Source organism: Triturus cristatus, chromosome 3_2 (genome assembly GCF_964204655.1).
Source record: "Triturus cristatus chromosome 3_2, aTriCri1.1, whole genome shotgun sequence".
Taxonomy (NCBI): domain Eukaryota; kingdom Metazoa; phylum Chordata; class Amphibia; order Caudata; family Salamandridae; genus Triturus; species Triturus cristatus.
The window spans coordinates 88,258,556-88,274,655 of NC_140584.1; the positions used below are offsets into that span (position 1 = coordinate 88,258,556).

At 41.8% G+C, this 16,100-nt stretch overlaps 1 protein-coding gene and 1 long non-coding RNA gene across 2 annotated transcripts in view; one reads left to right on the forward strand and one right to left on the reverse strand.

Moving 5' to 3' along the window:
* LOC146856853 (ropporin-1-like) overlaps window positions 1-16,100 on the forward strand; it is a 243,596-nt gene that overhangs the window by 145,292 nt on the left and 82,204 nt on the right. The gene's annotated exons all lie outside the window — the stretch shown is intronic.
* LOC146856854 (uncharacterized) lies at window positions 12,029-13,040 on the reverse strand. The gene is made up of 4 exons (XR_014979509.1): window positions 12,960-13,040; window positions 12,740-12,847; window positions 12,592-12,653; window positions 12,029-12,244 (listed from the first exon to the last, which is right to left on the reverse strand). It is a non-coding gene; the product is annotated as an uncharacterized LOC146856854 (long non-coding RNA).

The following is a 16,100-nucleotide window of genomic DNA, read 5'->3' on the forward strand; positions in this document are numbered from 1 at the left end:
GGCTTAGGCTTAAGTTTACGCAATTAGAAAGGGGAGAAGGTTCTTCATGTGGGGGAGGGGGAAAGGAGGGGGTCACGGGGTAAGGAGAATTAGGGAAAAAAGAAATAAAAATCCTCTGAAGCGTCAGGTTTGCCAGTTGAGATGCTTTTTAGAACAGAAATATTGCAGAGACTCAAGGATGGAGTTTAAAAATCTTATCTTGGAACGTTAATGGTTTAAGGGTAAGGCCAAGAAGAGAGCGTATCCTGCGGTACTTAAAAGATTGTAATGCCCAGATTTGTGTGCTTCAGGAGACGCACTTGTCAGAAAAAGAGTGTGAGGAAGGCAATTTGAATATGGGGAAAATTGTGGAAAATTGTGGAAAATTGTTAGCGTGGCAGACAAGAAAGGATCAAGGGCCTCATGTAGGTAGCCCAATACCGGTCGGTAACGGCCGATTTTCGGTAAATATACCGTTACCGACCGGTATTTAGGCTTTTGCTATGTAGGGGGATAATTTCTGTATTCGGTAATTTACCGAATCGGTAAAATTACCGATTCGGTAAATACCGAATACAGAAATGAGATGTAGGGGGACTGTGTGGTGGGTGTGGGGATTAGTTATTTACCACCAACTAATAGTTGGTGGTAAATGACGATTAGGTGTGAAAATGCATTTTTGTGCCCTGTGAAGTGTGCAATGTGGCAGACATACATGCCCCTAGGGCATGTATGTGCGCCACATGTGCACACATGGACGAATCAGGGGTGCAACAGGGTGTCAATGTGACACCCTGCCACCCATGATGATGCCTCCCCCATTACCGAATCGGTATTTACCGATTCGGTAATGAGGCATACCTTCCCATTGATTCAATCAATGGGAAGGTATGCCTCATTACCGAATCGGTAAATACCGATTCGGTAATGGGGGGAGGCATCATCATGGGTGGCAGGGTGTCACATTGACACCCTGTTGCACCCCTGATTCGTCCATGTGTCGGTAACATTTACCGAATTATTACCTACATACACTTTACCGATTCTTAAATACCGAATCGGTAAAATTCGGTATTTAAGAATCGGTAAAGTGTATGCCACCTACATATGGCCCCAAGTGAGGAATATAGTACAAGAAATCAAGTGTCAGAATACCGGCCAGGTTCTAACCAATAGAAAAGAGATTGAAGAGGCTTTTTCCAACTATTTTGGTACTCTGTACGAAGAAGGATTGGTGTCATCGGAAGAGGAGAGAAGCAGGTGGCTTAGTGAGGGGGAGGTAGTGACATTGGAGGATGAAAAAACTGCATTATTGAATACTCAAATTCTAGAGGGGGAGGTAGAACAGGTACTAAAGAAGGGTAAGTGGGGGAAGGCATCGGGTCCAGACAGCCTGCCCTTAGAAGTATATATTACATTAAAGGAGGTGCTGACCCCGTTTTTGACGAGATTGTTTAATGAGTTATTTGTGCAAGGGTCAGCCCAACCAGAATCCTGGTCAGAAGCTACAATCTCACTCATTTTAAAACCAGGCAAGTGTAAGAACAGGTGTTAATCCTATCGGCCGGTGTCCCTTTCAAATTGCGATTATAAGATTGTGTCTAAAATCCTGGCAGACAGGCTTAAAGGCTTAATGGGAGATTTGGTCCACAGGGATCTAAAAGGCTTTATGCCAGGAAGGTCGCTTTATGAGTTAACCTATTCCCTGATAGGGACAATAGATTTGACAGAAACAAATAGGGTACCTTTGGCGGTCATTGCCTTGGACGTCACCAAAGCTTTCGACCGTGTAAATTGGGCTTTTCTGACATCTGTTGTGGAAACCGCTAAATTGGGGGATAGGTTCTGTAGAGCAATTGCCGGGTTTTATAAGTCACCAAAAGCAAGAGTTTTAGTAAATGAAGTATTAACATCAGCCTTCAATATAAACAGAGGGACAAGACAAGGATGTCCGTTGTCTCCCCTACTTTTTAATTTATATATGGAACCCTTAGTTGAAAAATTGAGGGCAAAGCCGCAGATTGTCCCCTTTCAATGCAACGGTTGGGTAAAGAAGCTGGCATTATATGCCGACAACTTGCTGATATATACGGCGGATTTAGAGAACACAATGAAACATGTAGTAAAAATTGCAAAAGATTTTGGGAAGGTATCTGGGTACGAAATAAATAGAGATAAATCAGAGAATATGGTGTGGAATTTAGATGGAGGGACAGAAAAAATTACAATGGAAATTAGATATTTAGGAGTAAAAGTGACCTTTATTACCTAAATTAACTTTTCTTTTTAATGCTGTACCTTTGCCATTGAAAGAAGCGGGTGTTAGGAAGTTGCAGGGTAAGATCGGGTCTTTCATCTGGGCAGCAAAAGGATCCCGAATATCATGGAAGACGTTACGCTGGAGGAAAGAGAAAGGGGGTCTGACTCTTCCAGACTTGCAACTATATGCATGGGCGTTCCAGCTTAAGAATATTAGGATGCTTCTGGATAAGGCATCGGATTCGGAAATTGGCAAGCTGTTCACGGGAAAGTTAAAGATATTTTTAAAAAGTTAGGTGAAAATTCTTAGAGGAATCCTGGTCCAGGATTAGAAGGAGAATGAAATGGATGTACTATAGTAACTTGGCTCCGATATGGGACTCGCCTCAATATCCAGTAAAAGAGAGGACGAAGAATGTGCCATGTAAATGTTTACCTCGGAGAAACGTGCGCATTCGAGGAAAAATTTCAGTCAAAGAAAACTCAACATACCAAAGTCATACAAGCATTGTCCGAAAATGACATCGAAAATAAATGACTGCTCGATACCTTTCATCATCGATAGTGGTGCATCAATAAACATAATGCCTGTAGAGAAATACAATGAATTGTCTCTAATGCCTCGACTTACGCCATTGAAAAACAAAATGTATACTTGGGCTGCTTTAATGCCCGTAAAAAGTCAGGGTTAATTTGTAGCAACACTGAAAAACAAGAAGACGAAGGTATAAGCACCCATCCATGTGCTTCAAGGTACAGCGGCAAGTGCCTGTCTGCTCATTTTCAGTACTGCTGCTCAGATAGGACTGATTTCTGTGAATTACAATATGAATGCTCATCTTGAAGTAGTAAGCCAATTTCCTTCAGTGTATCATGATTAGGAAAAGCTAAAGACTATGAAAGTAAAGTTAAGTTACACATTAATGACAATGTCCGTCCTGTTGCTCAGACATAGACGACTTGCTTTTCATTTACAAGAAGCTGTTGAAAAAGAACTTGAATCATTACTTAAGCATGACATTATTGAGCATTCATCTGGTCGGACACCATGGGTTTCTCCCATAGTGGTAGTGCCCAAAAAGGACACTGAAGGATCTGTACGCATATGCGTTGAAATGCGTCAAGCAAGCAAGGCAATTAAACGACATCCAGGTCCACATATTACTGACATGATAACGCAATTAAATTGTGCAGACGTTTTCGCTCGCCTTGATTAAAATAAAGGTTATTATCAGTTGGAACTCAAAGAAGATTGCCGGTATATTACAACCTTTTCTACACGTCAGTCTGTTTCTATATAAAATACTCCGTTTTGGTGTGTCATCGGTTGCAGAACTTTTCCAAGACAACATTCGTTGTGTCATACAGCCAGTTGTGAATGCCTTCAACTATAGCGATATAGATTTTCGGAGCTATCCAGAAGGAGCATGATAAAGTTGTCACCCAAGCATGTCGCTTACTGACTGGTGCAGGCCTGACTATGAATACAGACAAGTGTGAGTTCCACCAAAGTTACGATTCATTGGCCATATCTTTTCTGTTGGGGGTATTACACCTAATCCTGCTAAAGTATACGCGCTGTCAAGTGCTGATCCCCCCACAAGATGTTTATATGATATGTCTATTTCTTGGCATGGCCAGTTAATGTTCAAGATACATACAAGAATTTGCTACGGTAAGTGTTCCCTTACCAGAGTTAATGAATATAGATATTTTGTTTGTGTCGTCACAAGAGTGTGGGAGTAGTTTCAAGAAAATCAAACAAGCCATTGAAACTGCTACCGAAAAGGCCTATTTCAATCAAAAGCTTCATACAGAGGTTGTTGTTGATACTAGCCCCATCAGGTTAGGCGGTATCCTAACACAGCACAGTGGACACCCCCATGCTTGAAGGCATATGCCAGTAGAAGTTTGGCCCAAAGAGAACGTGCTTACTCTCAACCAGAAAAAGAAAAGTTTGGCTGTAGTTTTGGGGTTGTGAACATTTCCATGTATTCCTGTATTGAAAGCCTTTTACCCTGGTAACTGATCAACAAGCTATATTGACTGTCTTTGGCCATCCAAAAGCAAAGATGCCTCCTCGCATTGAACGGTGGGGACTCTGATTACAACAGTATGATTACACAATTGTACATTGTCCAGGGAAGGATCAAAACCCAGTTGACTACGTTTACAGAGTGCCTATATAAGATCAAGGTACTCCATTCAAAACGGCTGAAGCCCACATTAATTTCATTGTAAAGTCAAATACCCCAGCTGCCATATCATTAGCCCAGATCATCACTGCCACAACCCATGATAGTGAAATGCTGAAGTTGAAAGATATAATTGCACATCAGTCGTGGAACCGACATGCACGACCTCTCATTAGTGATGGTAAATACCAAAAATACAATAGCGTTAAAGATGAACTGTCCCTAACTCAAGTAGGAGTTATACTGCGAGGGTCGAGAATCCTAATTCCGAAGAGTTACAGACAGAAAATAATTGAAATGGCTCACGAAGGGCATTGTGGTATTGTTGCCACCAAGAGAGCTCTCTGTGTTCAAGTTTGGTTTCCATATTTAGATGAGAGGGTTGAAAAGGAACTCAAGGCCTGTCATCCACGTAATTTCCTCTCTATAAACATTACTCCACATACTCTTACCATGTCAGAACTCCCTAAGCATGCATAGGAAGGATTAGCCGTCGATTTATTTTGTCCATTCGACAATGGACATCATCTGATGGTAACTGTGGATGAGTACTGTTGATTTCCATTATTAGAGGATCTCTCATCCACAACTCGTGAGCGAGTCATTGAGAGACTTGTTGGTATTTTTGCAACATGGGGCGTTCCAGCCATTTTGAAGTCTGATCATGGCCCACCGTCAACAGTTGAGAATTTAAGGATTTTCTGGAGCATCTGAACATAAAGCATCAGAAGAGTACACCTTTGTGTCTGGAGGCCAACGGACTTATTGAGCGTACGGTAAACTGTGTTGAATTCCACCCTACGACCTTATCGTTCAGCACCTCACTAGACAACAGGTGAAAGTCCTGTGACTTTGATGTTCGGGAGAGCAATGACAACCAAGTTACCTCAATGGACCGACAAAAGAGAAGGAGGTGAGAATTATGGCAGCAGTCTCATTATATAGGAGCTCTGAAATAACCTCTCTGATTATGCCAGGGCTCATACCAGAGTAGGGTTGGAATACTAGCAATTACCTTATGTTGCCACATATAAGAGGGGGAATGTATTATTGAGAGAGATAGAATAAGCCGAGGTAGGAGACAGTCTGTTACGTTTTTAGGGTATTCCGTTTAGTACACAAAAGGAAACCAAGGCAACCAAAATGACACCAGTCTCAAGGGTTTCTTGACTGCACACAGGACTCTTCCTCCTTGTCTTCGTCAGGAAGTGGCGCTCCTCATACGTGGCAGCAGAGGAAAATAAACAAAAAGCCAAAAACAAATAATGAGTTATAGGCTTCCCATTGAAATGGAGATTCATGTGCTACCGCCACCAAAAAAAGGGGGTTGTATGCATGTAGGGTAAAAAGGGAGGACTGTGCAGAGTGACATCCTTTCCCCCTGTGACTCTCCCAGGTCGTATGTCCCCAGAGTGCCTCCTACGTTGTAGACCCCCACCAACCCCACCAAAAGTGCTTTTAGGCGGAGATACTTGCCTTGAACCACGACGCACCTCTTGGGTCATGGTGAGTGGGACTATAGTAGTGCTCTAACTCTGGGGTTCACCTGTACTGCATGCAATGATGTGGTTCAGTTATTTCTTGAGAACTTCTGCTCCAGTTTTCCCTGCATGCCAAGTCGTCCCCTCTTCCGGTTCTTCAGGCTGCACTTCCTGCGTCGTCTGCTCCCCTCGACTCCTGTTTTGCGCCCTCGCCTCCACTACTCAGATTTCGCGCCTCCGCTGCTCAGATTTCGCGCCTCCTCTGTGTTCGCCGCCCTCCTTCTCTCCCTGCTCCGGCTCGGCACTTCCTCCTTGTGAGGGCGTGGCCATCCACACGCCGTGTTTCGTCGGAGAGCTGGAACGCTCTTTGTTTCTTCAATAGGGGTAGGGATGTCGGCCATATTGAGGTTCTGCTCGTCCTCACACCCCGTTTCCATAGATCTACATAATGGGGCTGAATGTAATGGTAAGCAACAGTTCCAGGGTTGGAATGCCCTTTTGAGTCTGTGCAAACCTACTAACTTGCATGTTTTAAGGGTTTGCACCGACTCTTCTCTAATCTCTTTCGATACTGAGAAAGGTTGGAAATTTACTCCTGACAATGGCAGTCATAAAACGTTTTCCAGGGTTGGGAAAAAAGTGGTTGGATGGAAAGTGATCTTACAAACACTCAGATATTCGCATGAGCAAATCTACACCTGCATATTTGCTCATGCTAAAATGCAGTTCACAAATACCTTCTAGGAGTACTATTTCTTGGCCTAAATCTGTAAAGTCTTGTGAATTCACGAAAGCCGTATATCTGCACTTAATGCAAGGACATGGGTGCACTTTTGAGACTTTATTTAATAAATGGGCCCCTAATTAGGTCTGGCGTTAACCATGGTCTTTTTTGTTTATTAAAATTCTTTCTCTGTCTATCGGCTAGCTTCACTGTGAGTGACAGCATTCTGTTCTTTCACAAGAAGCACATCGACACAGTTGTATTGTTCAGTGGCAGGAACTACTGTGGCAATGTATGCATTTTTGAGACCAAAACAATTTTTGCTTTTGCCAATGTTTGTTATAATGGTGAGGGCCCAGCAGCTCCAACACCAACAAGGTTTTGCAAAAACCATGCCAGAACAAGTCACGCATTGACAAAACCAAAAGGCTGATCAACAATTTCAGACCTATTGGCTTTACCAATGTTTGTTTATTGTTGTTTCCCATTATCTTATTAGAACTGTTTACACTAATTTCCCACTAGGAATATTTTTCGGAAATACTAGCATACATCAACACATTTTACTAAATGATGCTGTAAAGAAATGGTACCTCCAATTTTACAGTAGTTTAGTTAAATGTTTAAGCATTTTTTTGTGGACATTTTATTTTGAAAGCAAAGAATCATCAATCTTGCTTTCAAGCTTCTGCAAATATTTGCATCCAATAAGAGAGCATTCTGGCAGCATTATGCATAGCCTCATATTGCTTAACATTGAAAACGTGTGTACACATTTTTATACTGGAGCCTCTGTTAGTAGTGCAGTCGTAGCTTACAACATTTACTTAGAGCACTCACCCTAATAATAAAGGCTTTGCATTAATGAACCATAAATACGAGTTTGAGCAGCATTAAACCATGGGCACAAATATTAACTTAACTGCAGGCAATGCCTTTCCCTGAACCATAATGTGGGACTGTAAACTGGCAGCCAAAGGGTTTGTGCTGTAGAGGGTTAGCCCTACTTGTCCCAAGGACAAAATACAAATGAAAACTTGTTGCCCTTGACCCCAAACAATATGTCCTGGGTGTTGGGCTATAGGAATTCCAAATCCGTGATGGGCCATCCTGACTTGATGAAAGGGCGGAGCTGTCACCTGTAACATTTGCACTTCAGAGGCACTGCCTCAGCTCGCACACAAGGCACTTCACATTATCCCAGTGTGCCTGCAGATACACTGGGACCAGGAGATTGAGGCAGGAAATTCAAGACACTTCTGCAGGGGAAAGACTCCAGAAGTTTCTTCCACTTCAAAGTGGGCACCAGGTATAAAAAGAGGACCCTCAGACCCAGTCTTCAGTGCACTCCTGGACCTGTGAATACTACAAAAGGACTGCCCTTCTGCGAGAGGACTACCCTTTTGCTTGAGACCTGCAATACTGTTGAGAAGGGAGACTGAATCTGCACCCTTTATCCCTGGCTAAAGTGACTTCAAGGGTCAGCTGACTGACCTCCTGTTCTGTGCTACAGGGACAGAACAAGCTCCAGAGGTCTCCCTGCACCTTCTCAGCTAACTTGCTGCACTGGACCTGCAACTAGACCTGTCAGCTCTGCTGACCTCTGCTCGATTGAGTTCTAGATCCTCAAGAGGTGTCACGCAGGTCCTGGACCCTTTCTGTGGCCTCATTGGAGGTCCTCCTAAAAGAAAATGTAAAATACTGAAGTTTTGAGCTCTTCTTGACTTCAAATGGGCTTGTTTGTGCCAAGATCTTGCCATCCTTGCCAAACACCCGTGCCTTAGTGAACCTGACTCTTCATGCTACTGTGACCACCAGTGACGGCAGACAACATGAGATCTGCACTTCGTGTTACGACATTGACAGCCCATGGTGACTGCCAATGTCAATCTCCAGCAATGACCATCCGCAACACCCAACATGTGAGGAAAAGGTTATATAATATGAACATGAGTGCAGACATTTTTTTAAATCCACCTGACTTTCTACAACGTTGTTTGAGGAATTTTCCTTGCACATTCTGAAATTGTACATTCTTTATTTTTTTTCTCTCCATGTCCTTGGAAAAGTAAATATAGAATAATTACACTTTGTTAATCATTTGTGTTTCTCTGAGATGGAAAGTCACGCTAGTCTTTTTCCATTCAATTTGCAATTAAGCAATGGCTTGCGATCCCTTATCGTGAAAATGTAGTGTGGTTAGCTATTCTTTTTGTATGTATAACTGGAAGGAATTTTCCAATGGATTAGGGGGAGGGAAGTGAAGGGGTGTAGGCAGACTTGTTTAAAGTATAGTATAAATATGAATGGAGAATTCATTGCGGTCACTCATTACCTCCACGGAATAGCTTTTTCCTTGTGGGTCTTGCATCCGTTCAAGTTTGAATAAACCAAATGTTTTACCTCCGACTCCCTGTACTCCTTTTGATTTATAGTGGCCAAGAGGTGCATTTTCTCTCATGATCTTTGCGCTACCTCAACGACCAGCCTGCTTTTCATGCTATAGTGATGGCCATCGGCGACACTCTCCCTATACCTTGTGACCTCCTCCACCTCTAACTGAACTCTTCGACTGGACTTTAGTAGGTAACATTTTCAGCGGGACAAATCTGGGCCATGTATCCAGCTTGTGCTCCATTATGGTCGGCCTGAACTTGAGACTCTCACTCATCTTCACTTGACCAGATAACAGCGAGAGGCGCTTTGTTCTTTTAGGAGCTGTACTTACCTTAAAGTTTTAAAATTGAAAATATCTGGTTCTACTGATTAGATTTTTGTTGTTAAATCATTTTTTTCAATTTCACTCTATTTTTCTACACTAGTGTGGGATTGTCCTTGTGTTTTGTTTTCACTTTATTTCTGTTTGCGTGCTGCAAAAATACTTCACACATTGCCTCTAAGTTAAGCCTGACAGCTTTTGTGCCAAGCTACCAGACGATTAAGCACAGGTTAATTTAGTGAGTATTGTAGTGCACCCTGACAAGGATTGTGCCTGTTGCTTGGGAAGGGTTCACACCCCCCTCAACCAACAACCTAATGTCCAACAAACTTGCTGCTCATTGTTCCCTGGGGCCCCGCTTCGCTGTACCACCTCCCCCACATTTCCAGAGCAGCAGCGTATTGCCTAATCAGTGGCAGACTATTTAACTTCAGAGACTGTGACACAGTGGTGTGAAGGGCTCAAGAGAAGCAAATATAAACACATCGCACCAAGTCGCATATTTTTCCACTCCGCACAATACCTCACCCTTATTCTTGAAGCTCATAGTTGAAACCAGGGGTAGATCGTCCTGCAGTTCGGAGGTATGGAAATGAGTGATATAGAATAGACTGCAGTGTTGACTGCTTCAGCTTGGTACCCGTACAGGTATAGGTGTGACCAGCCAATTCAGTACCACAGGTTCCCCTGTTAAACACTGATGTAAACATGGTTTGAGATAGAGTCTGCTCGATTAGCCAATTAAGAAGTCTCTGTACTGGTGCTACACTGTTTAAACACATCTATAGACAAGATTTGTCCTTGATGGTCTATATTCCCTATTCTGAGTCTCAGTCATATGATAGTTCACATATTAGTTTTGTTGATGTCTAATGATGTCCCATGGATTCCAACGATATATATATGCTTTTCACCTTCTTCCAGTAGTACCTGTTACCACAGTATGTTTAGCTTATACATCCAGCAAGCACTGCTCCACTATGGACAAGAATAATCCCTGATGGTCTATATGCCCTATTCTGAATCTCGGCCAAATGATAGTTCAAACTATTAGATTTGTCGATGTCTATGATGTCCCATGGAGGCCAAATCTATATAGATGCTGTTCACATACTACCAGTAGTACCCTGTACCTCTGCATGTTTAGCCTATCTGGCTGACAGGCACTCCCCTTTTAGGTGGCACTGAAAGGTTGACCCTTTGGATGTAAATCCCTTCCCTCCTCAGGTAGGCCCGCTAACATTGTTAGGAAGATAACTGATGTTTGGTTTGTGTGGAGCACTGAGTTTGAATTATTCTGATGTTGTTGGGGTGGCACTGGCAGGTTTGGCCGGCTGGTGTGGGTGGATAAAAGGGTGTTAGAGCTGTACTTTTGACATGCAGATCTATTGTGAATGATTCAGGTGTCAGTATTCTTTGGCATTCCGTTCTTGTGCCACCTTGTGCAAAAAAAAGTCCACAACTACACTCCAGACACTTTATGAAAAGCATTTTGCGCCTATCCATGACCCAGTCCAATAGTGGGTCACCACTTATTTATTTATTGACATGGAACGTGAAAAATGTGACACACACTGTCCTATTATGACCGTCAAAAAATTTAAGTTGTTTTCCTGCATGAGATAGATTTTGGTGCCCCGACCAACTTTACCTTAGCATTAAGGTGGGCTGACTATAGTCTTTTGGCAAACTACTCTTCCTATGCCCTTTGAACAGGACTGCTAATTATAAGTGGCCCCCTCACCACACCATTACATAAAGATAACAACCGCCTAGGCTGGTATCATTTAGTCCAAGAACTTACTGGTGAGAAACACTTAATGCTCATCAATACATGTGGCCCTAACACAGACGAGCCCAAATCTCTCCAACAGATCTGGAATATCTTGTGCTATCGCCCCAGACAGTACTGTGGGGTGGGATCTTTAAACCATGGGCGGACAGGCCATAGCGGGCATCAGGCGTTTGCCCGGGAGGCTGGAAGGGTGGGGACTGGTTTTGGAACAGTGGGATATGGTTTTGCAGCGATGCACCAATATCGACCCCCAGTAGCAAAAACAGCAGTGCTGGGGCTCGGGTTTGTTAAGCAGCAGTGCTTGACACTTGCACCCCCTCCGGGGTGGGGGGGGGGGGGAGGCTGGTCTGACAAAGTTGCCAGGGACTGCTTTGGGTTCCCAGTCTTGCCCTGCTTTAACCTAGTCCTTGATAGACGTACTGACTATTCATTCACTGAACCTCATACACCCCATGCTGCGGCTAACACACTTTCTCAAATCATGGACACGTAGTGACTTATTGACAGATGCAACATAGATTGCACACCACCAAGGGTACGCACATATCAACTGCACATGGGTCCAGTGCAAGACTTAACCTTTATAAATGATATCACATGATATTTGTACCTGTCGGAAACATATAGGTACAGAGCGGTGTGAGCAGAGCACTCCTAGTTTTCTAATTTACCCCTAGGTTTGATCTGAGTGATATAGGTGCTGCAGCGTAATGCCCGCTGTCTATCAGGCATGAAAAAACTAGATACAATGGTTCAATCACCTAATGATTGACGCTGCGCACTGTGCTAATTGTGAACTACGTCACTAACAATTAATCTCAATTCGCAAAAATTTACAAAAGATTATCAGTCAAAAAACATCCAACTCAATTACTCGTTTAAACATATATTTTCGACATATATGCAAACAACAGCTTCAAAAAAAATAATTACATTGGTCATGTGTCAACATTTTTACAGAGAATGGTAGACAACTGCCATAAACAATATAATATTTAAACATGCCACATAATATTTCATGAGATCACATCGAAATGCTTGTGATGAGCCCAATGCATTTCGGGACTTGGTTGTCCCTTCGTCAGGGGCGTTCTGTGAAAGAAATATATATTGTTATACATACAACACATTGTTACCCTATTTTCGCAAGAAGGATACATGGTGGCAGATTACTTGATTCACATGGTGCTCATAATGCAACCGTGAGACACTATTGTGGTAAATCAGCCTTTCTTTTCAAAGAAAACCACGAGTTTAACCAGAAGGAATACCATCACCCAATAGTGCAAGTGAAAAAATAAAAATAAGAATAAGAATGACCGTGGCTCCCGAATAAGACATTTAATTAAATAAAACAGAAGTAAAGTCACGAGAGAAATGCTGAGGGGAAACTCAATACATGCGACAAGTCTACTGAATAAATAATGATGCTGGCTCACCTCAAATATTTTGTAGGTGTGGCCTTAATAAAAATTGAACAATGTAAGCAGGATAACCGATGCTGAAAACCAAAAGGAATGACTCCATCAGAACGAGTGCTTGAATTAACTCTCACGTTTGGAAATATTGTAAAACAACATGACTTACCCCCCGGAAACAGGCGATAACGTCAAAGCTAGAGCGAGTGATGTGGCGTGTGAATATCTCTAACGGCGTCTAAACCAGACGTGAATGTTTCGTCTCCATAGAGACGCGCTGCAGACGTGATGGTGAAAAAAAGAGAAATGACTATTAGCTTCCGCTTCTTTAGCTAAGGTTTGAAGACCTATAGCGTAAATCATAAATAAAAGCAATAGATTCTACTTACTATAAGAACGCGACGGGGTGCAACCAGCTATGAACGGATGATGTCCTCTCTTCGAAAGTTTTTCAACTAACGAGAACCGCGCCAAATTTAAACCCATTACAATGGCTGAGCCGATGTGAGACTCATAGTCATAGACAGAGGACTGACAAGTAGCGCCATGATGTCTGACAATACAAAGTATTTTTTACTTGCCAAGAACGCGATGTGGTGAAATACTTTAAATGTCCTGATGAGAACAATCATTTGAACGAAGTGTATGTAAACTAACATACAACGAAAAAAATAAATGACAATGAGATCTAATATCAAAGTATGTCCGCACCTCGGAATGATACAATGTATCAATAATAATTATATCTGCCAAGCGCGCATCATAGTAAAAAGAAGCTTCTCGCGTAGCCATGTAAAAAATAAGGGTTGTATTATATTGTTCATTTGACGGATAAAATGAAATGGAAAAAATGATGATGTGAGCGAAAGCGTTCATTTAAACAAGACGTACATGGGGTAATGCAAAATAGACTGGATATTTTAGAAAGGGACACCGGAGGCAACGACGCACAACGAGCAGATATTCAGTGTCAGTGAATCCTCAGCACCGCAGTCAATTGTGGCCACTACAAATTAGTCAATAAAGTTCTGAAACATGAATGCAAATAATGAACAACATAATAAAGAGAAACTGGTGAAAAAACAGTATAAAAAAGGAGGAGAGGAGAGCCAGAACAAACTTCTGAATAGTGAACAAAATGTAAGTGAATATTAATTAAGAAAATGTTAGTTAAAAAAATAAATGAAAAATATGAAGAGACTTAATGTAGTCAATGATAAAAACAAACAAGCACTGGTTACAACAATCCTCGGGTTTTGTAAAAAGTTAAGTCACAGGAATAATGCGAAATGACATTCATGCAAATTGCAAAAACTTTTAAATAGCAAAGACATATCATGATAATGCTTGAATTTCTACGCTTGACTCTAAAAGTTGCAGAAATCTATGAAAGATGTGATTATAAGAAGCATGAAAGATCTAGACGATCGTTAAGACCACTGGGGGCCAATGTCTGAAGTCTCTGAATCCAAAAGAGCTCTCTACGTAAAAGTACGTTTGTGATGTCCACACCAGGTTTCACATCCATGGATTCTATGATTTGAAAACGTAGTTGGGAAATCAAATGTTTGGCTTCTAGCCAATGCATGGCTAGACTTGAGGTACTGTGCTTATTCCTGATTCTGGATTTATGCTCAGTGATCCGTGTTTTTATTTTCCTTTCAGTCTTGCCTACATAGGCTTTGCCACAAGGGCATTTTATGCAGTAAATGACATGAGTTGTGTTGCAGTCGCTGTTGTGTTGCAAAGGAATATTTAAGCCAGACATAGGATGAGTTAAAGTGTTCCCAGTGATGACATTATTGCAATGAATACATGAATGACATTTACGGGTACCATGATAGATAGTAGATTTGTCCGTGATTTTAGAGAATTTCAATAGGTTCCGCAGATTTTTGCCTCTTTTGTATGCAAATATCGGTTTTTCAAGATACAGTTGTTGGAAATCCTGTTCTTGTTGTAATAATTCCCACCGTGTTAGGATGATATGCTTGATTTTGGATGAGGATGTTGAGAAGTTGCTGACAAATACCAATTTAGTTGGGGAAGTCTTAAGTTTCTGTTTGAGTAAATCAGTCCTCGGGATGGATATGGCTCGTGTGAGACAAGTCTGTAGTACCTCTTCGGGGTACCCTCTTGCAGAAAATTTCTCAACAGTTGTTTGGAGTTGAAGAGTACTGTTGTCAGGGTCAGAACAAATACGGCGTATTCTTGTAAATTGTGACATTGGCAAATTGTGAATTAGATGACGTGGATGAAAGCTTGTGAAGGATAATAGGCTATTGCGATCGGTAGGTTTGTGGAAAACAGTGGTGTGAAATTGGTTCGTTGATGATTTGGTGACTTGTACGTCCAGATAATGAATAGACTCCTGATGAATATTATAAGTCAACTGAATATGGGTATGTTGGCTATTAAGAGTCTCTATCATGGAGATAAAAGACTGTTTTGTGTCGCCCCAAATTAGGAAGATGTCATCTATGAAGCGACAGTAGAGACGTATTTTTGACCACCAATCTGGGTTGGAAATGATGTATTCCAGTTCATATTGAGCCATATAGATGTTTGCATAGGCTGGTGCTCCTGAAAAACCCATTGAAGTGCCATTCAGTTGGGCATAAAATTTGTCTTGATATTGAAAATAGCTGTTGTGTAAACAGAACTTCAGAAGTTGCAAGATCAGGACCTTCTCAATGTTCACGTCTTCCATTTGAAGTAATGCCCATTCTGCCGCTTCAAGGCCATCCGCATGAGGAATGGAGGTGTAGAGCGCTGTAACATCAATGGTGCATAAATATACGGAGTCCAAAGGTCCGATTGTGGTTTGTTGGAGTAGTTGTAAAAAATGAGTGGTATCCTTGATGTAGGTTTGCCAAGCTTGTACAAACTTCTGAAGAAAATAATCCAGAAATTTGCCAATGGGGTCAAAAATAGATTTACATCCAGAGACTATTGGGCGGAACGGAGGGTCTTGAGGATCCTTATGTATTTTAGGGATCATGTACAAATGGGGCCGTTGTGGGTTGGTAGACAATAGAAAGAGACGTGTATTATTGTCAATCCATGTTTGTTCAAGAGCATCATTGAGAATGGACTTGAGTAACTCCAAAAGCTGTGATGTGGGATCACCTGCCAATTGTAAATAAGTGTTGGTATCAGAAATATGTGTCAAGACTTTGGAGTTGTAATATTCTGTATCCATCAGCACTATTGCCCCACCTTTATCCGCAGGCTGAATTGTGATCGACGGGTTCTGTGATAGCTTGGACAAAATTAGACGTTCATGTTTAGACAAATTGTTATGATGTTTTGGTTTGTAGTTAAGTTTTTCCAAGTCTTTATTGACCAGTGTCTCAAAACTATCCAAAGTTTTATGCGTTGTTGGTGGCATAAAGGTACTCTTAGGTTTGAATGGATGATGCGAGGAGATCTCATCTTGTGTAGTGTCAATTTCAACTTCATTGAAAAAATGTTTCAGTCGTATACTTCGCATGAATCTATAAAATTCACCTTGTGTTTGCAAATGGTTA